The sequence below is a fragment of the Gadus chalcogrammus genome, chromosome 12 (assembly GCF_026213295.1).
Source record: "Gadus chalcogrammus isolate NIFS_2021 chromosome 12, NIFS_Gcha_1.0, whole genome shotgun sequence".
NCBI classification, from domain to species: Eukaryota; Metazoa; Chordata; class Actinopteri; order Gadiformes; family Gadidae; genus Gadus; species Gadus chalcogrammus.
In genome coordinates this window covers 10,303,008-10,326,074 of record NC_079423.1, presented here as the reverse complement: position 1 = coordinate 10,326,074, position 23,067 = coordinate 10,303,008, and the positions used below count along the sequence as shown (strand labels likewise).

Sequence of the window (23,067 nt, the reverse complement as noted above, 5' to 3'; positions counted from 1 at the left end):
CCTCTGTTCCTCATCGGAATCAACCCCTCTCCTGCGTCTGACCCTGGGCGCCCTCTCCCTACAAACACCCAACGCCTCATTCCCAGACTTATTCTCCCTCTCCCTTCCATCAGCCAGTGTGGGGGGGGAAATTATAGGCGCCATACCACGCCAATGAGACGCGTCGGCTGTAGCCTCAATAGTCACAGCACAAGACCCCCAGGCTGCATCTTCCTCTACTGTAGGCCACCCGGGCGCCTGTAAAGAGAGGAGCCCCGCTTGAGAGCTCCTGCCCCCCCCCAACCCTGTGCCCCCATCTCCCCCTGATGCCGGGGCCATTGACACAACCAAATCCACTTCTAGGCTAGCCCCCGTGCCATGTCCCGCCTCGTTCCCCAACTGTCCAGACCCCCGCGGCACCTTGGCTACGCCCTCCGCTGGTGTAGGGTGCCCAGATGCCGGTAGAGAGGAAAGCTCTCCTTGAGAGCTTTGCCCCCCGGGCAACCCCATGCCCCCCACACCCGGGTCCTTCAGCACAACCTGTAGCTGACTGTCCAAGACTGTCTCCCCGTCAGACAGCTCCCCGTGCTCCATCTCCTCTTCCGCACTCTCTTCCCCTCCACTTTCCTCACTCTCCAACGATACAGCCCTTGAGTCTGGGTCAACTGAGAGGGCACCCCCTCCCACCTGCTCCTCCTTACACACACAATTTCCCTTTCTATTACCACACTCTCTGCATTTAATCACAGCCACACACTCCCTTGCATAGTGTCCCTGCTTCCCGCACTTCCGACAGAGGAAGTCAGGACAGTCCCTCACTATATGTCCAGGCTGGATGCACAATCTACACACCTTTAATTGTCTGTCATGGATGACTCGGAAATATTCAGCACCCTTTTCAGTGTCAAAACGTGTGGACCAAGGCAAGGACCGTACTTCCTTGTTAAACTTCACCTTAACAAACCGTGTACCCTCACATATGGTCATCCCAGGCCACTTCCTCCTTGCAATCGGCGAAACTGCCTCCACACCCCAGTCCGCAAGCTTCTTCAGAATCTCCTCATCCGTAATGTACACTGGTAGACTCATAAAGGACACCACCATCTCATCTGCAGTCAAGTCTTTTGCGACGACGCTGGTCCCCCTTATCCTAAAACCATCCAACAATCGCCTCTTCCCGTTGGGGTGATTCATCGTTACTTCATATTGGTTCAATGAGAGGTAGCGACATCCCAAGACCAATCCACATACACTCTGCATCGCCCTTAGCATCTCCATCATCGGGATTTTCTCCTCTCCCACAAGCTCCACAGCCACAGACAACTCCCTGCTGTAGCTCGGGCCACCATCCGCAACCTTGTCCTCCTTCTCTCTTGTTGCTCTCTCCGCAGTCACCGGTCTCCCGCCTAGTACGTCCTCCGATGTCCTCTTCGCCACACAACCACCATCCGTCACCGCAGCAGGAGCCGTGTTCCGTTCCATGCCGTCTTCTATTCGAGTTTTCGAAACCGCGTGAGACATCGAAAAAAAAACGAACAAAAGTATACTAATACTCCCCCAAACAGCAAGCTGTCGGGGGAATAAACGACTAGACGCAAAACTAACGAAAAAAATATCTATAAATACTTGATTTACCACCAAAAGAATCCTCGCTCCAACACCGTCCTCCTCTCACCACTCAAGCACACCAAACACTTCTTCAATGGGCGTATCACTTCCTCAATGGGCGTGTTTTTTTTTCCTTTTTGGTGACACCCGTCACTACTTACAGCAACCTGGGCTTCTGAGGAGGTCTCCCATCCAAGTACTAACCAGGCCCGACCCTGCTTAGCTTCCGAGATCAGACGAGATCGGGCGTGTTCAGGGTGGTATGGCCGTAAGCAAATAGTGCTGGCGCAAAACCAGGTTTTATACAGTAGCACATAAGGAGTGAGAAACCTGCTGAGGCTCGACGTTACACTTTTACAAAAACAATCATTAGTTAGATATAAACAGCAGTAATTGATTCAGTAGGACTCCTTATCCATGTAAACGATCATTGTGACATCTGAATTCATTAATTATCTGCAATACACTGCGTGTGCGTGTGATGTTAAATGTTTGAACCAAGGTTAACGGTTAAAGTGTCAGAGAATGGGTGGTGATTTTTGGACGTCCTCCCATGATCTGAAGTGAGCGTGCGTGTTTGTGTTGGTGAAAGTTTAAGAAATGTACAACTGTCGTTTCAGCTCTCTGGTGCTCCCTGCTGGCAGTATCACTATACTGTCCTCGTGTTTCACAAAAATAGTTTTGAGAGACGTTGTCAGTCTTTGTATGTTGCTTAAATCCTCCAAAGCGGTTGGCAGTAAACATCAGGTCACGGTAGGCCACGGAGGCAATGAGCTCGAGTTGAAAAAGAAAAAGCTTACTGCACCTGGTATTCCCAGGCGGTCTCCCATCCAAGTACTAACCAGGCCCGACCCTGCTTAGCTTCCGACATCAGATGAGATCGGGCGTGTTCAGGGTGGTATGGCCGTAATCAATTAGTGCTGGCGTAAAACCAGGTTTTATACAGTAGCACATAAGGAGTGAGAAAGCTGCTGAGGCTCGACGTTACACTTTTACAAAAACAATCATTAGTTAGATATAAACGGCAGTAATTGATTCAGTAGGACTCCTTATCCATGTAAACGATCATTGTGACATCTGAATTCATTAATTATCTGAAATACACTGCGTGTGCGTGTGATGTTAAATGTTTGAACCAAGGTTAACGGTTAAAGGGTCAGAGAATGGGTGGTGATTTTTTGACGTCCTCCCATGATCTGAAGTGAGCGTGCGTGTTTGTGTTGGTGAAAGTTTAAGAAATGTACAACTGTCGTTTCAGCTCTCTGGTGCTCCCTGCTGGCAGTATCACTATACTGTCCTCATGTTTCACAAAAATAGTTTTGAGAGACGTTGTCAGTCTTTGTATGTTGCTTAAATCCTCCAAAGCGGTTGGCAGTAAACATCAGGTCACGGTACGCCACGGAGTCAATGAGCTCGAGTTGAAAAAGAAAAAGCTTACAGCACCTGGTATTCCCAGGCTGTCTCCCATCCAAGTACTAACCAGGCCCGACCCTGCTTAGCTTCCGAGAACAGACGAGATCGGGCGTGTTCAGGGTGGTATGGCCGTAAGCAATTAGTGCAGGCGCAAAACCAGGTTTTATACAGTAGCACATAAGGAGTGAGAAAGCTGCTGAGGCTCGACGTTTCACTTTTACAAAAACAATCATTAGTTAGATATAAACGGCAGTAATTGATTCAGTAGGACTCCTTATCCATGTAAACGATCATTGTGACATCTGAATTCATTAATTATCTGAAATACACTGCGTGTGCGTTTGATGTTAAATGTTTGAACCAAGGTTAACGGTTAAAGTGTCATAGAATGGGTGGTGATTTTTTGACGTCCTCCCATGATCTGAAGTGAGCGTGCGTGTTTGTGTTGGTGAAAGTTTAAGAAATGTACAACTGTCGTTTCAGCTCTCTGGTGCTCCCTGCTGGCAGTATCACTATACTGTCCTCATGTTTCACAAAAATAGTTTTGAGAGACGTTGTCAGTCTTTGTATGTTGCTGAAATCCTCCAAAGCGGTTGGCAGTAAACATCAGGTCACGGTAGGTCACGGTAGGCCACGGAGGCAATGAGCTCGAGTTGAAAAAGGAAATGCTTACAGCACCTGGTATTCCCAGGCGGTCTCCCATCCAAGTACTAACCAGGCCCGACCCTGCTTAGCTTCCGAGAACAGACGAGATCGGGCGTGTTCAGGGTGGTATGGCCGTAAGCAATTAGTGCAGGCGCAAAACCAGGTTTTATACAGTAGCACATAAGGAGTGAGAAAGCTGCTGAGGCTCGACGTTTCACTTTTACAAAAACAATCATTAGTTAGATATAAACGGCAGTAATTGATTCAGTAGGACTCCTTATCCATGTAAACGATCATTGTGACATCTGAATTCATTAATTATCTGAAATACACTGCGTGTGCGTTTGATGTTAAATGTTTGAACCAAGGTTAACGGTTAAAGTGTCATAGAATGGGTGTTGATTTTTTGACGTCCTCCCATGATCTGAAGTGAGCGTGCGTGTTTGTGTTGGTGAAAGTTTAAGAAATGTACAACTGTCGGTTCAGCTCTCTGGTGCTTCCTGCTGGCAGTATCACTATACTGTCCTCATGTTTCACAAAAACAGTTTTGAGAGACGTTGTCAGTTTTTGTATGTTGCTTAAATCCTCCAAAGCGGTTGGCAGTAAACATCAGGTCACGGTAGGTCACGGTAGGCCACGGAGGCAATGAGCTCGAGTTGAAAAAGGAAAAGCTTACAGCACCTGGTATTCCCAGGCGGTCTCCCATCCAAGTACTAACCAGGCCCGACCCTGCTTAGCTTCTGAGATCAGACGAGATCAGGCATGTTCAGGGTGGTATGGCCGAAAGCAATTAGTGCAGGCGCAAAACCAGGTTTTATACAGTAGCACATAAGGAGTGAGAAAGCTGCTGAGGCTCGACGTTACACTTTTACAAAAACAATCATTAGTTAGATATAAACGGCAGTAATTGATTCAGTAGGACTCCTTATCCATGTAAACGATCATTGTGACATCTGAATTCATTAATTATCTGAAATACACTGCGTGTGCGTGTGATGTTAAATGTTTGAACCAAGGTTAACGGTTAAAGTGTCAGAGAATGGGTGGTGATTTTTTGACGTCCTCCCATGATCTGAAGTGAGCGTGCGTGTTTGTGTTGGTGAAAGTTTAAGAAATGTACAACTGTCGGTTCAGCTCTCTGGTGCTCCCTGCTGGCAGTATCACTATACTGTCCTCACGTTTCACAAAAACAGTTTTGAGAGACGTTGTCAGTTTTTGTATGTTGCTTAAATCCTCCAAAGCGGTTGGCAGTAAACATCAGGTCACGGTACGCCACGGTAGGCCACGGAGTCAATGAGCTCGAGTTGAAAAAGAAAAAGCTTACAGCACCTGGTATTCCCAGGCGGTCTCCCATCCAAGTACTAACCAGGCCCGACCCTGCTTAGCTTCCGAGATCAGACGAGATCGGGCGTGTTCAGGGTGGTATGGCCTTAAGCAATTAGTGTTGGCGCAAAACCAGGTTTTATACAGTAGCACATAAGGAGTGAGAAAGCTGCTGAGGCTCGACGTTACACTTTTACAAAAACAATCATTAGTTAGATATAAACGGCAGTAATTGATTCAGTAGGAATCCTTATCCATGTAAACGATCATTGTGACATCTGAATTCATTAATTATCTGAAATACACTGCGTGTGCGTGTGATGTTAAATCTTTGAACCAAGGTTAACGGTTAAAGTGTCAGAGAATGGGTGGTGATTTTTTGACGTCCTCCCATGATCTGAAGTGAGCGTGCGTGTTTGTGTTGGTGAAAGTTTAAGAAATGTACAACTGTCGGTTCAGCTCTCTGGTGCTCCCTGCTGGCAGTATCACTATACTGTCCTCATGTTTCACAAAAATAGTTTTGAGAGACGTTGTCAGTTTTTGTATGTTGCTTAAATCCTCCAAAGCGGTTGGCAGTAAACATCAGGTCACGGTACGCCACGGTAGGCCACGGAGGCAATGAGCTCGAGTTGAAAAAGAAAAAGCTTACAGCACCTGGTATTCCCAGACGGTCTCCCATCCAAGTACTAACCAGCCCTGACCCTGCTTAGCTTCCGATATCAGACGAGATCGGGCGTGTTCAGGGTGGTATGGCCGTAAGCAATTAGTGCAGGCGCAAAACCAGGTTTTATACAGTAGCACATAAGGAGTGAGAAAGCTGCTGAGGCTCGACGTTACACTTTTACAAAAACAATCATTAGTTAGATATAAACGGCAGTAATTGATTCAGTAGGAATCCTTATCGATGTAAACGATCATTGTGACATCTGAATTAATTAATTATCTGAAATACACTGCGTGTGCGTGTGATGTTAAATCTTTGAACCAAGGTTAACGGTTAAAGTGTCAGAGAATGGGTGGTGATTTTTTGACGTCCTCCCATGATCTGGGCCCCGTTTCCCGAAAGCGTCGTTAGCCTAAGTGGATCGTGAAGTGCGTCGAAAGGGCATCGTAGAGTTTTCACCGCGTTTCCCGAAAGCATCGTGGGGAACGAACGTCTTGAAAACGCTCGTAGCTAACGAGTACTCCAGGGGTGCTCGTAGGTACTCGTAGGACGCTAAGAGCATCGTCAGCTATAGCCTCAGTGGCGACACCATCGGACATTCCGTCTATTGGATGCGTTTTATTAAAACGCATTGCGCCTTTATGTTCTTAGTTTGGTAATTAATAAAGATTATTAATTAATTTATTAATAAAGATGTTCAAATGGCCAAAATAAAACGGGACAGTCCAGAAAATGTTTGCGCAGGCAGGGCACTCAAAATGTGTGAGAGAAAGTGGGGGGATTTGTGTAGACTGACATAGGCTACTCATAAAACGTAGCATAAAATAATGTAAAAAAAAAATTAAATTAAACAAATTAAAAAAAATAAAAAATAACGAAATAAAAGAAATTAAAAAAAATAAAACATAAAGAAATAAAAAAAGTATAAAAAACAAGCAAAGGAGCAGGCAAAAGGCTGGGATATGGTGGGGATTGGTCACGTTGACGGGAATGTTTAGTGACATGAGGGAGGGTGGAGGGGGTTAAAAAAAAGTCTCAATCACTATTCGACGCGCATGAAAACCAGCCGCGTAGTTATGAGGGAGGCCGTCCCTACACCGATCTTCCTCATCGTCATCGTCCTCAACGTCCTCCGGTTCAAGCAATGCCACCCCAGCCTTAGCTGCAATGTTGTGCAACATAGCCGTCACACATATCACGGCGCATGACTTGGCCGGCGAAAACTGGAGCCCTCCGCCTGACTTGTGAGGCATCTAAGCGCAACTTCCACCTCCCGATCGTGCGCTCAACGATGCAACGGGCCAGACGGTGGGCTTCGTTGTATTCCTCATCATGGACGTCTCCCGGGTTATTCACAGGTGTGAAGAGGAATTATTTCAGGGGGGAAAATGCCGTGAAACGCACAGTGCATACAGGATTAGGACTGATATATGTCGGTTTAAGCCTAATCAATTGTGTTTTAATGTCTTTAGCATTCATATAATTGCAGTCTATTTTTTTTGTAGGCTACACTGCTGTTGTCCTTGATGGGGATATATTTTAACCCTTTTTAACACAATATTCCTGCGACATTCCTGCATCTCCCCCTCCTACGGAGCCCATTTCAGCACCGTGTCAGTAGACAGTTACAATCCTACGACGTCGTGAGTGCAGCGAATGCGCGTTCACGTTAAGAGGAGTTTCGGGAAACGCTCCAAAGAAATTGACGATGGATCGCAAGATCCATCGTGAGAATGATCGTACGAGCGTGGATCCATCGTTATCGGGAAACGGGGCCCTGAAGTGAGCGTGCGTGTTTGTGTTGGTGAAAGTTTAAGAAATGTACAACTGTCGGTTCAGCTCTCTGGTGCTCCCTGCTGGCAGTATCACTATACTGTCCTCATGTTTCACAAAAATAGTTTTGAGAGACGTTGTCAGTTTTTGTATGTTGCTTAAATCCTCCAAAGCGGTTGGCAGTAAACATCAGGTCACGGTACGCCACGGTAGGCCACGGAGGCAATGAGCTCGAGTTGAAAAAGAAAAAGCTTACAGCACTTGGTATTCCCAGGCGGACTCCCATCCAAGTACTAACCAGGCCCGACCCTGCTTAGCTTCCGAGATCAGACGAGATCGGGCGTGTTCAGGGTGGTATGGCCGTAAGCAATTAGTGCAGGCGCAAAACCAGGTTTTATACAGTAGGAGTGAGAAAGCTGCTGAGGCTCGACGTTACACTTTTACAAAAACAATCATTAGTTAGATATAAACGGCAGTAATTGATTCAGTAGGACTCCTTATCCATGTTAACGATCATTGTGACATCTGGGGCCGTATTCACAAAGCATTTTATCTTACCGCTAGGAGTGCTCTTAACTCGCGCTAAAACATTTTACGTAGGAGTTTTTTCTTAAAAGTTATTCACAAAGCCGCTGAGACCTACTCTTACTAAGGATAAATCACAAAGAGTGAACTAAGAGTGACGCGCCGTTGCTATGGATTACGTCAATTCTCGTGCACGAGTTTAGAAGCGGTCAGTTCGGTGATTGGTTGTTCAGACGAGCCCACTGAATCACCGAAAAACAAGGAAATAGCCTAGGCTAGAAATGAATTGCGAAATGAAGTAGTTATAGTGCAGTTAGCAGAATACACGCATGATGACAATTTTGTGCAGACCACGATAATGACGTTGTAGCCTGCACGTTCAAGAGAGAGAGAAAGCAAACAATAAAAATACGTAAAATCTAAAAGAAAATAAATGTTACAGAGAACTACCCAAGTGTTGACTGATTTGTGCCAAGGTGTTTACCTAAAATGTGTTTTCAAAGTGATCCCTAAATGCCAGTCCACTCGGTTCCACACGGCCAAATTCCTTGTAATGTTGATCGCCATCATCATCATCATCATCATCATCATCATCATCATCATCATCATCATCGTCTGGCTGTGGAATGTTCCTCCGCTTGCAAAGGTTGTGTAGAATGGCACATACAGTGATTACTGTGCTTGCCCTCTCTGGGGTGAGGCGTATTTCTCCGTGGAGGACATGAAACCGACGTTTCATCTGCCCAATTCCTCTCTCCACAACATTTCGTGTATGTTTGTGTGCTCGCAAAGAGCCAATACGATGTGTTTTACGCATAGGACTAAGCGTAATCTGCGTAATCACTTACATGTTACACTTTAACTGTGCTCCCGGTTGTGGATTGAGGTAGGGTGTGTCTAGAGCCACGTCTTGCATGGATAGTCACTGTCACCCAGCAAGTGACACCCAACTCCTACATCTCAAAAAGCTGCCTCAGACCGCTCACCATTAAAATGCGCGAATCAAACTGAAGATCCAGGCCACTTTGCAACAACATCCAGTAGGCTATGTTAAAATTTGCATCAAAAACAACCTGAGTGTTGATGGAATGCACTTTCTTCCTATTGACGAACACGTCCTCGTCTTTTGATGGCGCAATTATTTTTATTTTTTATAAGTTATATATATATTTTTATAATTTATAATTTTTATAACATTTTATTTCGGGACTAATCGGATTATTCCTGTTAGTCGGGGATGTTATTGCATTGCGCATTAACTCCACAATAAGTTGAATACCCTAACATTTCGTCTCGCAGGCATTTTAAGATTCTTTGTGAATAGGTCTTACTGAGTTAGGAGTCCTCTTGAGGACTTTTAAGCTCTCCTAGACTTAGGTGCTACTTTTAGTCCTAAAATACTTTGTGAATTGCTCTTAGTGAAAAAAGTTAGGAGTCCTAAATTTAAGAGTGACACGCCCATTATTTTTAGGAGTTACTCCTAAATTCGCCAGTTAGGACCTACTTTTAGCCCTAAGATCCTTTGTGAATACGGCCCCTGAATTCATTAATTATCTGAAATACACTGCGTGTGCGTGCGATGTTAAATGTTTGAACCAAGGTTAACGGTTAAAGTGTCAGAGAATGGGTGGTGATTTTTTGACGTCCTCCCATGATCTGAAGTGAGCGTGCGTGTTTGTGTTGGTGAAAGTTTAAGAAATGTACAACTGTCGTTTCAGCTCTCTGGTGCTCCCTGCTGGCAGTATCACTATACTGTCCTCATGTTTCACAAAAATAGTTTTGAGAGACGTTGTCAGTCTTTGTATGTTGCTTAAATCCTCCAAAGCGGTTGGCAGTAAACATCAGGTCACGGTAGGCCACGGAGGCAATGAGCTCGAGTTGAAAAAGGAAAAGCTTACAGCACCTGGTATTCCCAGACGGTCTCCCATCCAAGTACTAACCAGGCCCGACCCTGCTTAGCTTCTGAGATCAGACGAGATCGGGCGTGTTTTTTTTTTTTTTTGGTGACACCCGTCACTACTTACAGCAACCTGGGCTTCTGAGGAGGTCTCCCATCCAAGTACTAACCAGGCCCGACCCTGCTTAGCTTCCGAGATCAGACGAGATCGGGCGTGTTCAGGGTGGTATGGCCGCAAGCAATTAGTGCAGGCGCAAAACCAGGTTTTATACAGTAGCACATAAGGAGTGAGAAAGCTGCTGAGGCTCGACGTTACACTCTTACAAAAACAATCATTAGTTTGATATAAACGGCAGTAATTGATTCAGTAAGACTCCTTATCCATGTAAACGATCATTGTGACATCTGAATTCATTAATTATCTGAAATACACTGCGTGTGCGTGTGATGTTAAATGTTTGAACCAAGGTTAACGGTTAAAGTGTCAGAGAATGGGTGGTGATTTTTTGACGTCCTCCCATGATCTGAAGTGAGCGTGCGTGTTTGTGTTGGTGAAAGTTTAAGAAATGTACAACTGTCGTTTCAGCTCTCTGGTGCTCCCTGCTGGCAGTATCACTATACTGTCCTCATGTTTCACAAAAATAGTTTTGAGAGACGTTGTCAGTCTTTGTATGTTGCTTAAATCCTCCAAAGCGGTTGGCAGTAAACATCAGGTAACGGTACGCCACGGAGTCAATGAGCTCGAGTTGAAAAAGAAAAAGCTTACAGCACCTGGTATTCCAATGCGGTCTCCCATCCAAGTACTAACCTGGCCCGACCCTGCTTAGCTTCCGAGATCAGACGAGATCGGGCGTGTTCAGGGTGGTATGGCCGTAAGCAACTATTGCAGGCGCAAAACCAGGTTTTATACAGTAGCACATAAGGAGTGAGAAAGCTGCTGAGGCTCGACGTTACACTCTTACAAAAACAATCATTAGTTTGATATAAACGGCAGTAATTGATTCAGTAAGACTCCTTATCCATGTAAACGATCATTGTGACATCTGAATTCATTAATTATCTGAAATACACTGCGTGTGCGTGTGATGTTAAATGTTTGAACCAAGGTTAACGGTTAAAGTGTCAGAGAATGGGTGGTGATTTTTTGACGTCCTCCCATGATCTGAAGTGAGCGTGCGTGTTTGTGTTGGTGAAAGTTTAAGAAATGTACAACTGTCGGTTCAGCTCTCTGGTGCTCCCTGCTGGCAGTATCACTATACTGTCCTCATGTTTCACAAAAATAGTTTTGAGAGACGTTGTCAGTTTTTGTATGTTGCTTAAATCCTCCAAAGCGGTTGGCAGTAAACATCAGGTCACGGTACGCCACGGTAGGCCACGGAGGCAATGAGCTCGAGTTGAAAAAGAAAAAGCTCACAGCACCTGGTATTCCCAGGCGGTCTCCCATCCAAGTACTAACCAGGCCCAACCCTGCTTAGCTTCCGAGATCAAACGAGATCGGGCGTGTTCAGGGTGGTATGGCCGTAAGCAATTAGTGCAGGCGCAAAACCAGGTTTTATACAGTAGCACATAAGGAGTGAGAAAGCTGCTGAGGCTCGACGTTACACTTTTACAAAAACAATCATTAGTTAGATATAAACGGCAGTAATTGATTCAGTAGGACTCCTTATCCATGTAAACGATCATTGTGACATCTGAATTCATTAATTATCTGAAATACACTGCGTGTGCGTGTGATGTTAAATGTTTGAACCAAGGTTAACGGTTAAAGTGTCAGAGAATGGGTGGTGATTTTTTGACGTCCTCCCATGATCTGAAGTGAGCGTGCGTGTTTGTGTTGGTGAAAGTTTAAGAAATGTACAACTGTCGGTTCAGCTCTCTGGTGCTCCCTGCTGGCAGTATCACTATACTGTCCTCATGTTTCACAAAAATAGTTTTGAGAGACGTTGTCAGTTTTTGTATGTTGCTTAAATCCTCCAAAGCCGTAGGCAGTAAACATCAGGTCACGGTACGCCACGGAGTCAATGAGCTCGAGTTGAAAAAGAAAAAGCTTACAGCACCTGGTATTCCCAGGCGGTCTCCCATCTAAGTACTAACCAGGCCCGACCCTGCTTAGCTTCCGAGATCAGACGAGATCGGGCGTGTTCAGGGTGGTATGGCCGTAAGCAATTAGTGCAGGCGCAAAACCAGGTTTTATACAGTAGCACATAAGGAGTGAGAAAGCTGCTGAGGCTCGACGTTACACTTTTACAAAAACAATCATTAGTTAGATATAAACGGCAGTAATTGATTCAGTAGGACTCCTTATCCATGTAAACGATCATTGTGACATCTGAATTCATTAATTATCTGAAATACACTGCGTGTGCGTGTGATGTTAAATGTTTGAACCAAGGTTAACGGTTAAAGTGTCAGAGAATGGGTGGTGATTTTTTGACGTCCTCCCATGATCTGAAGTGAGCGTGCGTGTTTGTGTTGGTGAAAGTTTAAGAAATGTACAACTGTCGTTTCAGCTCTCTGGTGCTCCCTGCTGGCAGTATCACTATACTGTCCTCATGTTTCACAAAAATAGTTTTGAGAGACGTTGTCAGTTTTTGTATGTTGCTTAAATCCTCCAAAGCGGTTGGCAGTAAACATCAGGTCACGGTACGCCACGGTAGGCCACGGAGTCAATGGGCTCGAGTTGAAAAAGAAATAGCCTACAGCACCTGGTATTCCCAGGTGGTCTCCCATCCAAGTACTAACCAGGCCCGACCCTGCATAGCTGCCGAAATCAGACGAGATCGGACGTGTTCAGGGTGGTATGGCAGTAAGCAATTAGTGCAGGCGCAAAACTAGGTTTTATACAGTAGCACATAAGGAGTGAGAAAGCTGCTGAGGCTCGACGTTACACTTTTACAAAAACAATCATTAGTTAGATATAAACGGCAGTAATTGATTCAGTAGGACTCCTTATCCATGTAAACGATCATTGTGACATCTGAATTCATTAATTATCTGAAATACACTGCGTGTGCGTGTGATGTTAAATGTTTGAACCAAGGTTAACGGTTAAAGTGTCAGAGAATGGGTGGTGATTTTTTGACGTCCTCCCATGATCTGAAGTGAGCGTGCGTGTTTGTGTTGGTGAAAGTTTAAGAAATGTACAACTGTCGTTTCAGCTCTCTGGTGCTCCCTGCTGGCAGTATCACTATACTGTCCTCATGTTTCACAAAAATAGTTTTGAGAGACGTTGTCAGTCTTTGTATGTTGCTTAAATCCTCCAAAGCGGTTGGCAGTAAACATCAGGTCACGGTAGGTCACGGTAGGCCACGGAGGCAATGAGCTCGAGTTGAAAAAGGAAAAGCTTACAGCACCTGGTATTCCCAGGCGGTCTCCCAGCCAAGTACTAACCAGGCCCGACCCTGCTTAGCTTCCGAGATCAGACGAGATCGGGCGTGTTCAGGGTGGTATGGCCGTAAGCAATTAGTGCTGGCGCAAAACCAGGTTTTATACAGTAGCACATAAGGAGTGAGAAAGCTGCTGAGGCTCGACGTTTCACTTTTACAAAAACAATCATTAGTTAGATATAAACGGCAGTAATTGATTCAGTAGGACTCCTTATCCATGTAAACGATCATTGTGACATCTGAATTCATTAATTATCTGAAATACACTGCGTGTGCGTTTGATGTTAAATGTTTGAACCAAGGTTAACGGTTAAAGTGTCATAGAATGGGTGGTGATTTTTTGACGTCCTCCCATGATCTGAAGTGAGCGTGCGTGTTTGTGTTGGTGAAAGTTTAAGAAATGTACAACTGTCGGTTCAGCTCTCTGGTGCTCCCTGCTGGCAGTATCACTATACTGTCCTCATGTTTCACAAAAACAGTTTTGAGAGACGTTGTCAGTTTTTGTATGTTGCTTAAATCCTCCAAAGCGGTTGGCAGTAAACATCAGGTCACGGTACGCCACGGAGTCAATGAGCTCGAGTTGAAAAAGAAAAAGCTTACAGCACCTGGTATTCCCAGGCGGTCTCCCATCCAAGTACTAACCAGGCCCGACCCTGCTTAGCTTCCGAGATCAGACGAGATCAGGCGTGTTCAGTATGGTATGGCCGTAAGCAATTAGTGCACGCGCAAAACCAGTTTTTATACAGTAGGAGTGAGAAAGCTGCTGAGGCTCGACGTTACACTTTTACAAAAACAATCATTAGTTAGATATAAACGGCAGTAATTGATTCAGTAGGACTCCTTATCCAAGTAAACGATCATTGTGACATCTGAATTCATTAATTATCTGAAATACACTGCGTGTGCGTGTGATGTTAAATGTTTGAACCAAGGTTAACGGTTAAAGGGTCAGAGAATGGGTGGTGATTTTTGGACGTCCTCCCATGATCTGAAGTGAGCGTGCGTGTTTGTGTTAGTGAAAGTTTAAGAAATGTACAACTGTCGTTTCAGCTCTCTGGTGCTCCCTGCTGGCAGTATCACTATACTGTCCTCATGTTTCACAAAAATAGTTTTGAGAGACGTTGTCAGTCTTTGTATGTTGCTTAAATCCTCCAAAGCGGTTGGCAGTAAACATCAGGTCACGGTAGGCCACGGAGGCAATGAGCTCGAGTTGAAAAAGAAAAAGCTTACAGCACCTGGTATTCCCAGGCGGTCTCCCATCCAAGTACTAACCAGGCCCGACCCTGCTTAGCTTCCGAGATCAGACGAGATCGGGCGTGTTTTTTTTTTTTTTTTCTTGTTTTTTTTTATTAAAATTCCGTATTTACAGTAATTTACAATCTTTTACGGTCATAACCAAACACAGTATGACACACAGAAGACATACAGACAGTTGATAATCACAAATGTACCCAACAATCATATAGAGGTTAACCCTAATCATACACAACAAACATTTGCGTCGGAGTGGTCTGCCAGGTCTTAACAAGCAGGAAAAACAATGCCCACACTACACACTAAATCCTAACGTCCCTGATTCCGTTACCATGACTAAAGTGCTGTTCCTAACAAAATACTTGTGAAAATCCTCCCCTTCCCATCATTCAGAACCTCCTTCACATTCCCAACCACATCCTCCTTTACAAGTATTGCCACACCACACGATCTTGCCGTCCCACAATTGACGAATAACAGTCCCCTCCATTTCTCCTTGATTTCTGGCATTTTAGCCTGTGTCCAGTTTGTTTCCTGCAGCACTAAAATATCGGATTTAAAATTGATTAACACCTCATCAAACTTCGCCATATTGTTAAGACCGTTGATATTAATTGATGTGAGTGTGACCATTGAAATCAAAAGACACAGAGTGGGTATTACTGTTAAAATCTTTTTTTTTTTTTACGTACCCCTTTCTTTTTCAAGTTCCTCTGTTCCTCATCGGAATCAACCCCTCTCCTGCGTCTGACCCTGGGCGCCCTCTCCCTACAAACACCCAACGCCTCATTCCCAGACTTATTCTCCCTCTCCCTTCCATCAGCCAGTGTGGGGGGGGAAATTATAGGCGCCATACCACGCCAATGAGACGCGTCGGCTGTAGCCTCAATAGTCACAGCACAAGACCCCCAGGCTGCATCTTCCTCTACTGTAGGCCACCCGGGCGCCTGTAAAGAGAGGAGCCCCGCTTGAGAGCTCCTGCCCCCCCCCAACCCTGTGCCCCCATCTCCCCCTGATGCCGGGGCCATTGACACAACCAAATCCACTTCTAGGCTAGCCCCCGTGCCATGTCCCGCCTCGTTCCCCAACTGTCCAGACCCCCGCGGCACCTTGGCTACGCCCTCCGCTGGTGTAGGGTGCCCAGATGCCGGTAGAGAGGAAAGCTCTCCTTGAGAGCTTTGCCCCCCGGGCAACCCCATGCCCCCCACACCCGGGTCCTTCAGCACAACCTGTAGCTGACTGTCCAAGACTGTCTCCCCGTCAGACAGCTCCCCGTGCTCCATCTCCTCTTCCGCACTCTCTTCCCCTCCACTTTCCTCACTCTCCAACGATACAGCCCTTGAGTCTGGGTCAACTGAGAGGGCACCCCCTCCCACCTGCTCCTCCTTACACACACAATTTCCCTTTCTATTACCACACTCTCTGCATTTAATCACAGCCACACACTCCCTTGCATAGTGTCCCTGCTTCCCGCACTTCCGACAGAGGAAGTCAGGACAGTCCCTCACTATATGTCCAGGCTGGATGCACAATCTACACACCTTTAATTGTCTGTCATGGATGACTCGGAAATATTCAGCACCCTTTTCAGTGTCAAAACGTGTGGACCAAGGCAAGGACCGTACTTCCTTGTTAAACTTCACCTTAACAAACCGTGTACCCTCACATATGGTCATCCCAGGCCACTTCCTCCTTGCAATCGGCGAAACTGCCTCCACACCCCAGTCCGCAAGCTTCTTCAGAATCTCCTCATCCGTAATGTACACTGGTAGACTCATAAAGGACACCACCATCTCATCTGCAGTCAAGTCTTTTGCGACGACGCTGGTCCCCCTTATCCTAAAACCATCCAACAATCGCCTCTTCCCGTTGGGGTGATTCATCGTTACTTCATATTGGTTCAATGAGAGGTAGCGACATCCCAAGACCAATCCACATACACTCTGCATCGCCCTTAGCATCTCCATCATCGGGATTTTCTCCTCTCCCACAAGCTCCACAGCCACAGACAACTCCCTGCTGTAGCTCGGGCCACCATCCGCAACCTTGTCCTCCTTCTCTCTTGTTGCTCTCTCCGCAGTCACCGGTCTCCCGCCTAGTACGTCCTCCGATGTCCTCTTCGCCACACAACCACCATCCGTCACCGCAGCAGGAGCCGTGTTCCGTTCCATGCCGTCTTCTATTCGAGTTTTCGAAACCGCGTGAGACATCGAAAAAAAAACGAACAAAAGTATACTAATACTCCCCCAAACAGCAAGCTGTCGGGGGAATAAACGACTAGACGCAAAACTAACGAAAAAAATATCTATAAATACTTGATTTACCACCAAAAGAATCCTCGCTCCAACACCGTCCTCCTCTCACCACTCAAGCACACCAAACACTTCTTCAATGGGCGTATCACTTCCTCAATGGGCGTGTTTTTTTTTCCTTTTTGGTGACACCCGTCACTACTTACAGCAACCTGGGCTTCTGAGGAGGTCTCCCATCCAAGTACTAACCAGGCCCGACCCTGCTTAGCTTCCGAGATCAGACGAGATCGGGCGTGTTCAGGGTGGTATGGCCGTAAGCAAATAGTGCTGGCGCAAAACCAGGTTTTATACAGTAGCACATAAGGAGTGAGAAACCTGCTGAGGCTCGACGTTACACTTTTACAAAAACAATCATTAGTTAGATATAAACGGCAGTAATTGATTCAGTAGGACTCCTTATCCATGTAAACGATCATTGTGACATCTGAATTCATTAATTATCTGAAATACACTGCGTGTGCGTTTGATGTTAAATGTTTGAACCAAGGTTAACGGTTAAAGTGTCATAGAATGGGTGGTGATTTTTTGACGTCCTCCCATGATCTGAAGTGAGCGTGCGTGTTTGTGTTGGTGAAAGTTTAAGAAATGTACAACTGTCGTTTCAGCTCTCTGGTGCTCCCTGCTGGCAGTATCACTATACTGTCCTCATGTTTCACAAAAATAGTTTTGAGAGACGTTGTCAGTCTTTGTATGTTGCTTAAATCCTCCAAAGCGGTTGGCAGTAAACATCAGGTCACGGTACGCCACGGAGTCAATGAGCTCGAGTTGAAAAAGAAAAAGCTTACAGCACCTGGTATTCCCAGGCTGTCTCCCATCCAAGTACTAACCAGGCCCGACCCTGCTTAGCTTCCGAGATCAGACAAGATCGGGCGTGTTCAGGGTGGTATGGCCGTAAGCAATTAGTGCAGGCGCAAAACCAGGTTTTATACAGTAGCACATAAGGAGTGAGAAAGCTGCTGAGGCTCGACGTTACACTTTTACAAAAACAATCATTAGTTAGATATAAACGGCAGTAATTGATTCAGTAGGACTCCTTATCCATGTAAACGATCATTGTGACATCTGAATTCATTAATTATCTGAAATACACTGCGTGTGCGTGTGATGTTAAATGTTTGAACCAAGGTTAACGGTTAAAGTGTCAGAGAATGGGTGGTGATTTTTTGATGTCCTCCCATGATCTGAAGTGAGCGTGCGTGTTTGTGTTGGTGAAAGTTTAAGAAATGTACAACTGTCGTTTCAGCTCTCTGGTGCTCCCTGCTGGCAGTATCACTATACTGTCCTCATGTTTCACAAAAATAGTTTTGAGAGACGTTGTCAGTCTTTGTATGTTGCTTAAATCCTCCAAAGCGGTTGGCAGTAAACATCAGGTCACGGTAGGTCACGGTAGGCCACGGAGGCAATGAGCTCGAGTTGAAAAAGGAAATGCTTACAGCACCTGGTATTCCCAGGCGGTCTCCCATCCAAGTACTAACCAGGCCCGACCCTGCTTAGCTACCGAGATCAGACGAGATCGGGCGTGTTCAGGGTGGTATGGCCGTAAGCAATTAGTGCAGGCGCAAAACCAGGTTTTATACAGTAGCACATAAGGAGTGAGAAAGCTGCTGAGGCTCGACGTTACACTTTTACAAAAACAATCATTAGTTAGATATAAACGGCAGTAATTGATTCAGTAGGACTCCTTATCCATGTAAACGATCATTGTGACATCTGAATTCATTAATTATCTGAAATACACTGCGTGTGCGTTTGATGTTAAATGTTTGAACCAAGGTTAACGGTTAAAGTGTCATAGAATGGGTGTTGATTTTTTGACGTCCTCCCATGATCTGAAGTGAGCGTGCGTGTTTGTGTTGGTGAAAGTTTAAGAAATGTACAACTGTCGTTTCAGCTCTCTGGTGCTCCCTGCTGGCAGTATCACTATACTGTCCTCACGTTTCACAAAAACAGTTTTGAGAGACGTTGTCAGTTTTTGTATGTTGCTTAAATCCTCCAAAGCGGTTGGCAGTAAACATCAGGTCACGGTAGGTCACGGTAGGCCACGGAGGCAATGAGCTCGAGTTGAAAAAGGAAAAGCTTACAGCACCTGGTATTCCCAGGCGGTCTCCCATCCAAGTACTAACCAGGCCCGACCCTGCTTAGCTTCTGAGATCAGACGAGATCGGGCATGTTCAGGGTGGTATGGCCGTAAGCAATTAGTGCAGGCGCAAAACCAGGTTTTATACAGTAGCACATAAGGAGTGAGAAAGCTGCTGAGGCTCGACGTTACACTTTTACAAAAACAATCATTAGTTAGATATAAACGGCAGTAATTGATTCAGTAGGACTCCTTATCCATGTAAACGATCATTGTGACATCTGAATTCATTAATTATCTGAAATACACTGCGTGTGCGTGTGATGTTAAATGTTTGAACCAAGGTTAACGGTTAAAGTGTCAGAGAATGGGTGGTGATTTTTTGACGTCCTCCCATGATCTGAAGTGAGCGTGCGTGTTTGTGTTGGTGAAAGTTTAAGAAATGTACAACTGTCGGTTCAGCTCTCTGGTGCTCCCTGCTGGCAGTATCACTATACTGTCCTCACGTTTCACAAAAACAGTTTTGAGAGACGTTGTCAGTTTTTGTATGTTGCTTAAATCCTCCAAAGCGGTTGGCAGTAAACATCAGGTCACGGTACGCCACGGTAGGCCACGGAGTCAATGAGCTCGAGTTGAAAAAGAAAAAGCTTACAGCACCTGGTATTCCCAGGCGGTCTCCCATCCAAGTACTAACCAGGCCCGACCCTGCTTAGCTTCCGAGATCAGACGAGATCGGGCGTGTTCAGGGTGGTATGGCCTTAAGCAATTAGTGTTGGCGCAAAACCAGGTTTTATACAGTAGCACATAAGGAGTGAGAAAGCTGCTGAGGCTCGACGTTACACTTTTACAAAAACAATCATTAGTTAGATATAAACGGCAGTAATTGATTCAGTAGGAATCCTTATCCATGTAAACGATCATTGTGACATCTGAATTCATTAATTATCTGAAATACACTGCGTGTGCGTGTGATGTTAAATCTTTGAACCAAGGTTAACGGTTAAAGTGTCAGAGAATGGGTGGTGATTTTTTGACGTCCTCCCATGATCTGAAGTGAGCGTGCGTGTTTGTGTTGGTGAAAGTTTAAGAAATGTACAACTGTCGGTTCAGCTCTCTGGTGCTCCCTGCTGGCAGTATCACTATACTGTCCTCATGTTTCACAAAAATAGTTTTGAGAGACGTTGTCAGTTTTTGTATGTTGCTTAAATCCTCCAAAGCGGTTGGCAGTAAACATCAGGTCACGGTACGCCACGGTAGGCCACGGAGGCAATGAGCTCGAGTTGAAAAAGAAAAAGCTTACAGCACCTGGTATTCCCAGACGGTCTCCCATCCAAGTACTAACCAGCCCTGACCCTGCTTAGCTTCCGATATCAGACGAGATCGGGCGTGTTCAGGGTGGTATGGCCGTAAGCAATTAGTGCAGGCGCAAAACCAGGTTTTATACAGTAGCACATAAGGAGTGAGAAAGCTGCTGAGGCTCGACGTTACACTTTTACAAAAACAATCATTAGTTAGATATAAACGGCAGTAATTGATTCAGTAGGAATCCTTATCGATGTAAACGATCATTGTGACATCTGAATTAATTAATTATCTGAAATACACTGCGTGTGCGTGTGATGTTAAATCTTTGAACCAAGGTTAACGGTTAAAGTGTCAGAGAATGGGTGGTGATTTTTTGACGTCCTCCCATGATCTGGGCCCCGTTTCCCGAAAGCGTCGTTAGCCTAAGTGGATCGTGAAGTGCGTCGAAAGGGCATCGTAGAGTTTTCACCGCGTTTCCCGAAAGCATCGTGGGGAACGAACGTCTTGAAAACGCTCGTAGCTAACGAGTACTCCAGGGGTGCTCGTAGGTACTCGTAGGACGCTAAGAGCATCGTCAGCTATAGCCTCAGTGGCGACACCATCGGACATTCCGTCTATTGGATGCGTTTTATTAAAACGCATTGCGCCTTTATGTTCTTAGTTTGGTAATTAATAAAGATTATTAATTAATTTATTAATAAAGATGTTCAAATGGCCAAAATAAAACGGGACAGTCCAGAAAATGTTTGCGCAGGCAGGGCACTCAAAATGTGTGAGAGAAAGTGGGGGGATTTGTGTAGACTGACATAGGCTACTCATAAAACGTAGCATAAAATAATGTAAAAAAAAAATTAAATTAAACAAATTAAAAAAAATAAAAAATAACGAAATAAAAGAAATTAAAAAAAATAAAACATAAAGAAATAAAAAAAGTATAAAAAACAAGCAAAGGAGCAGGCAAAAGGCTGGGATATGGTGGGGATTGGTCACGTTGACGGGAATGTTTAGTGACATGAGGGAGGGTGGAGGGGGTTAAAAAAAAGTCTCAATCACTATTCGACGCGCATGAAAACCAGCCGCGTAGTTATGAGGGAGGCCGTCCCTACACCGATCTTCCTCATCGTCATCGTCCTCAACGTCCTCCGGTTCAAGCAATGCCACCCCAGCCTTAGCTGCAATGTTGTGCAACATAGCCGTCACACATATCACGGCGCATGACTTGGCCGGCGAAAACTGGAGCCCTCCGCCTGACTTGTGAGGCATCTAAGCGCAACTTCCACCTCCCGATCGTGCGCTCAACGATGCAACGGGCCAGACGGTGGGCTTCGTTGTATTCCTCATCATGGACGTCTCCCGGGTTATTCACAGGTGTGAAGAGGAATTATTTCAGGGGGGAAAATGCCGTGAAACGCACAGTGCATACAGGATTAGGACTGATATATGTCGGTTTAAGCCTAATCAATTGTGTTTTAATGTCTTTAGCATTCATATAATTGCAGTCTATTTTTTTTGTAGGCTACACTGCTGTTGTCCTTGATGGGGATATATTTTAACCCTTTTTAACACAATATTCCTGCGACATTCCTGCATCTCCCCCTCCTACGGAGCCCATTTCAGCACCGTGTCAGTAGACAGTTACAATCCTACGACGTCGTGAGTGCAGCGAATGCGCGTTCACGTTAAGAGGAGTTTCGGGAAACGCTCCAAAGAAATTGACGATGGATCGCAAGATCCATCGTGAGAATGATCGTACGAGCGTGGATCCATCGTTATCGGGAAACGGGGCCCTGAAGTGAGCGTGCGTGTTTGTGTTGGTGAAAGTTTAAGAAATGTACAACTGTCGGTTCAGCTCTCTGGTGCTCCCTGCTGGCAGTATCACTATACTGTCCTCATGTTTCACAAAAATAGTTTTGAGAGACGTTGTCAGTTTTTGTATGTTGCTTAAATCCTCCAAAGCGGTTGGCAGTAAACATCAGGTCACGGTACGCCACGGTAGGCCACGGAGGCAATGAGCTCGAGTTGAAAAAGAAAAAGCTTACAGCACTTGGTATTCCCAGGCGGACTCCCATCCAAGTACTAACCAGGCCCGACCCTGCTTAGCTTCCGAGATCAGACGAGATCGGGCGTGTTCAGGGTGGTATGGCCGTAAGCAATTAGTGCAGGCGCAAAACCAGGTTTTATACAGTAGGAGTGAGAAAGCTGCTGAGGCTCGACGTTACACTTTTACAAAAACAATCATTAGTTAGATATAAACGGCAGTAATTGATTCAGTAGGACTCCTTATCCATGTTAACGATCATTGTGACATCTGGGGCCGTATTCACAAAGCATTTTATCTTACCGCTAGGAGTGCTCTTAACTCGCGCTAAAACATTTTACGTAGGAGTTTTTTCTTAAAAGTTATTCACAAAGCCGCTGAGACCTACTCTTACTAAGGATAAATCACAAAGAGTGAACTAAGAGTGACGCGCCGTTGCTATGGATTACGTCAATTCTCGTGCACGAGTTTAGAAGCGGTCAGTTCGGTGATTGGTTGTTCAGACGAGCCCACTGAATCACCGAAAAACAAGGAAATAGCCTAGGCTAGAAATGAATTGCGAAATGAAGTAGTTATAGTGCAGTTAGCAGAATACACGCATGATGACAATTTTGTGCAGACCACGATAATGACGTTGTAGCCTGCACGTTCAAGAGAGAGAGAAAGCAAACAATAAAAATACGTAAAATCTAAAAGAAAATAAATGTTACAGAGAACTACCCAAGTGTTGACTGATTTGTGCCAAGGTGTTTACCTAAAATGTGTTTTCAAAGTGATCCCTAAATGCCAGTCCACTCGGTTCCACACGGCCAAATTCCTTGTAATGTTGATCGCCATCATCATCATCATCATCATCATCATCATCATC

The 23,067-nt window shown here is 45.3% G+C and overlaps 22 non-coding genes across 22 annotated transcripts; all 22 read right to left on the bottom strand.

Annotated features, from left to right (window-relative positions):
* Nucleotides 1–1,741: 1,741 nt before the first annotated feature.
* Nucleotides 1,742–1,861, bottom strand: LOC130394175 (5S ribosomal RNA). Its single transcript, XR_008897359.1, has one exon. It is a non-coding gene; the product is annotated as a 5S ribosomal RNA (ribosomal RNA).
* Nucleotides 1,862–2,380: 519 nt separating this feature from the next.
* On the bottom strand, nt 2,381–2,499 carry LOC130395080 (5S ribosomal RNA). Its single transcript, XR_008898177.1, has one exon. It is a non-coding gene; the product is annotated as a 5S ribosomal RNA (ribosomal RNA).
* A 519-nt stretch (nt 2,500–3,018) lies between these two features.
* LOC130394847 (5S ribosomal RNA) lies at nt 3,019–3,137 on the bottom strand. Its single transcript, XR_008897966.1, has one exon. It is a non-coding gene; the product is annotated as a 5S ribosomal RNA (ribosomal RNA).
* A 529-nt stretch (nt 3,138–3,666) lies between these two features.
* LOC130400515 (5S ribosomal RNA) lies at nt 3,667–3,785 on the bottom strand. The gene has a single exon (XR_008902997.1). It is a non-coding gene; the product is annotated as a 5S ribosomal RNA (ribosomal RNA).
* Nucleotides 3,786–4,314: 529 nt separating this feature from the next.
* LOC130400911 (5S ribosomal RNA) lies at nt 4,315–4,433 on the bottom strand. The gene has a single exon (XR_008903380.1). It is a non-coding gene; the product is annotated as a 5S ribosomal RNA (ribosomal RNA).
* Nucleotides 4,434–4,962: 529 nt separating this feature from the next.
* Nucleotides 4,963–5,081, bottom strand: LOC130400837 (5S ribosomal RNA). The gene has a single exon (XR_008903310.1). It is a non-coding gene; the product is annotated as a 5S ribosomal RNA (ribosomal RNA).
* A 529-nt stretch (nt 5,082–5,610) lies between these two features.
* Nucleotides 5,611–5,729, bottom strand: LOC130395723 (5S ribosomal RNA). Its single transcript, XR_008898746.1, has one exon. It is a non-coding gene; the product is annotated as a 5S ribosomal RNA (ribosomal RNA).
* Nucleotides 5,730–7,654: 1,925 nt separating this feature from the next.
* On the bottom strand, nt 7,655–7,773 carry LOC130401259 (5S ribosomal RNA). Its single transcript, XR_008903723.1, has one exon. It is a non-coding gene; the product is annotated as a 5S ribosomal RNA (ribosomal RNA).
* Nucleotides 7,774–9,947: 2,174 nt separating this feature from the next.
* LOC130394664 (5S ribosomal RNA) lies at nt 9,948–10,067 on the bottom strand. The gene has a single exon (XR_008897800.1). It is a non-coding gene; the product is annotated as a 5S ribosomal RNA (ribosomal RNA).
* A 519-nt stretch (nt 10,068–10,586) lies between these two features.
* Nucleotides 10,587–10,705, bottom strand: LOC130400130 (5S ribosomal RNA). The gene has a single exon (XR_008902609.1). It is a non-coding gene; the product is annotated as a 5S ribosomal RNA (ribosomal RNA).
* Nucleotides 10,706–11,234: 529 nt separating this feature from the next.
* On the bottom strand, nt 11,235–11,353 carry LOC130399829 (5S ribosomal RNA). Its single transcript, XR_008902326.1, has one exon. It is a non-coding gene; the product is annotated as a 5S ribosomal RNA (ribosomal RNA).
* Nucleotides 11,354–11,872: 519 nt separating this feature from the next.
* Nucleotides 11,873–11,991, bottom strand: LOC130399684 (5S ribosomal RNA). Its single transcript, XR_008902187.1, has one exon. It is a non-coding gene; the product is annotated as a 5S ribosomal RNA (ribosomal RNA).
* Nucleotides 11,992–12,520: 529 nt separating this feature from the next.
* Nucleotides 12,521–12,639, bottom strand: LOC130395853 (5S ribosomal RNA). Its single transcript, XR_008898858.1, has one exon. It is a non-coding gene; the product is annotated as a 5S ribosomal RNA (ribosomal RNA).
* Nucleotides 12,640–13,168: 529 nt separating this feature from the next.
* Nucleotides 13,169–13,287, bottom strand: LOC130399815 (5S ribosomal RNA). The gene has a single exon (XR_008902313.1). It is a non-coding gene; the product is annotated as a 5S ribosomal RNA (ribosomal RNA).
* Nucleotides 13,288–13,806: 519 nt separating this feature from the next.
* Nucleotides 13,807–13,925, bottom strand: LOC130394443 (5S ribosomal RNA). Its single transcript, XR_008897600.1, has one exon. It is a non-coding gene; the product is annotated as a 5S ribosomal RNA (ribosomal RNA).
* A 2,993-nt stretch (nt 13,926–16,918) lies between these two features.
* On the bottom strand, nt 16,919–17,038 carry LOC130394174 (5S ribosomal RNA). The gene has a single exon (XR_008897358.1). It is a non-coding gene; the product is annotated as a 5S ribosomal RNA (ribosomal RNA).
* A 519-nt stretch (nt 17,039–17,557) lies between these two features.
* Nucleotides 17,558–17,676, bottom strand: LOC130394934 (5S ribosomal RNA). The gene has a single exon (XR_008898045.1). It is a non-coding gene; the product is annotated as a 5S ribosomal RNA (ribosomal RNA).
* Nucleotides 17,677–18,205: 529 nt separating this feature from the next.
* On the bottom strand, nt 18,206–18,324 carry LOC130400019 (5S ribosomal RNA). Its single transcript, XR_008902506.1, has one exon. It is a non-coding gene; the product is annotated as a 5S ribosomal RNA (ribosomal RNA).
* Nucleotides 18,325–18,853: 529 nt separating this feature from the next.
* LOC130401134 (5S ribosomal RNA) lies at nt 18,854–18,972 on the bottom strand. Its single transcript, XR_008903592.1, has one exon. It is a non-coding gene; the product is annotated as a 5S ribosomal RNA (ribosomal RNA).
* A 529-nt stretch (nt 18,973–19,501) lies between these two features.
* On the bottom strand, nt 19,502–19,620 carry LOC130400836 (5S ribosomal RNA). The gene has a single exon (XR_008903309.1). It is a non-coding gene; the product is annotated as a 5S ribosomal RNA (ribosomal RNA).
* Nucleotides 19,621–20,149: 529 nt separating this feature from the next.
* On the bottom strand, nt 20,150–20,268 carry LOC130395722 (5S ribosomal RNA). The gene has a single exon (XR_008898745.1). It is a non-coding gene; the product is annotated as a 5S ribosomal RNA (ribosomal RNA).
* Nucleotides 20,269–22,193: 1,925 nt separating this feature from the next.
* Nucleotides 22,194–22,312, bottom strand: LOC130401258 (5S ribosomal RNA). Its single transcript, XR_008903722.1, has one exon. It is a non-coding gene; the product is annotated as a 5S ribosomal RNA (ribosomal RNA).
* Between the last annotated feature and the right edge of the window lie 755 nt (nt 22,313–23,067).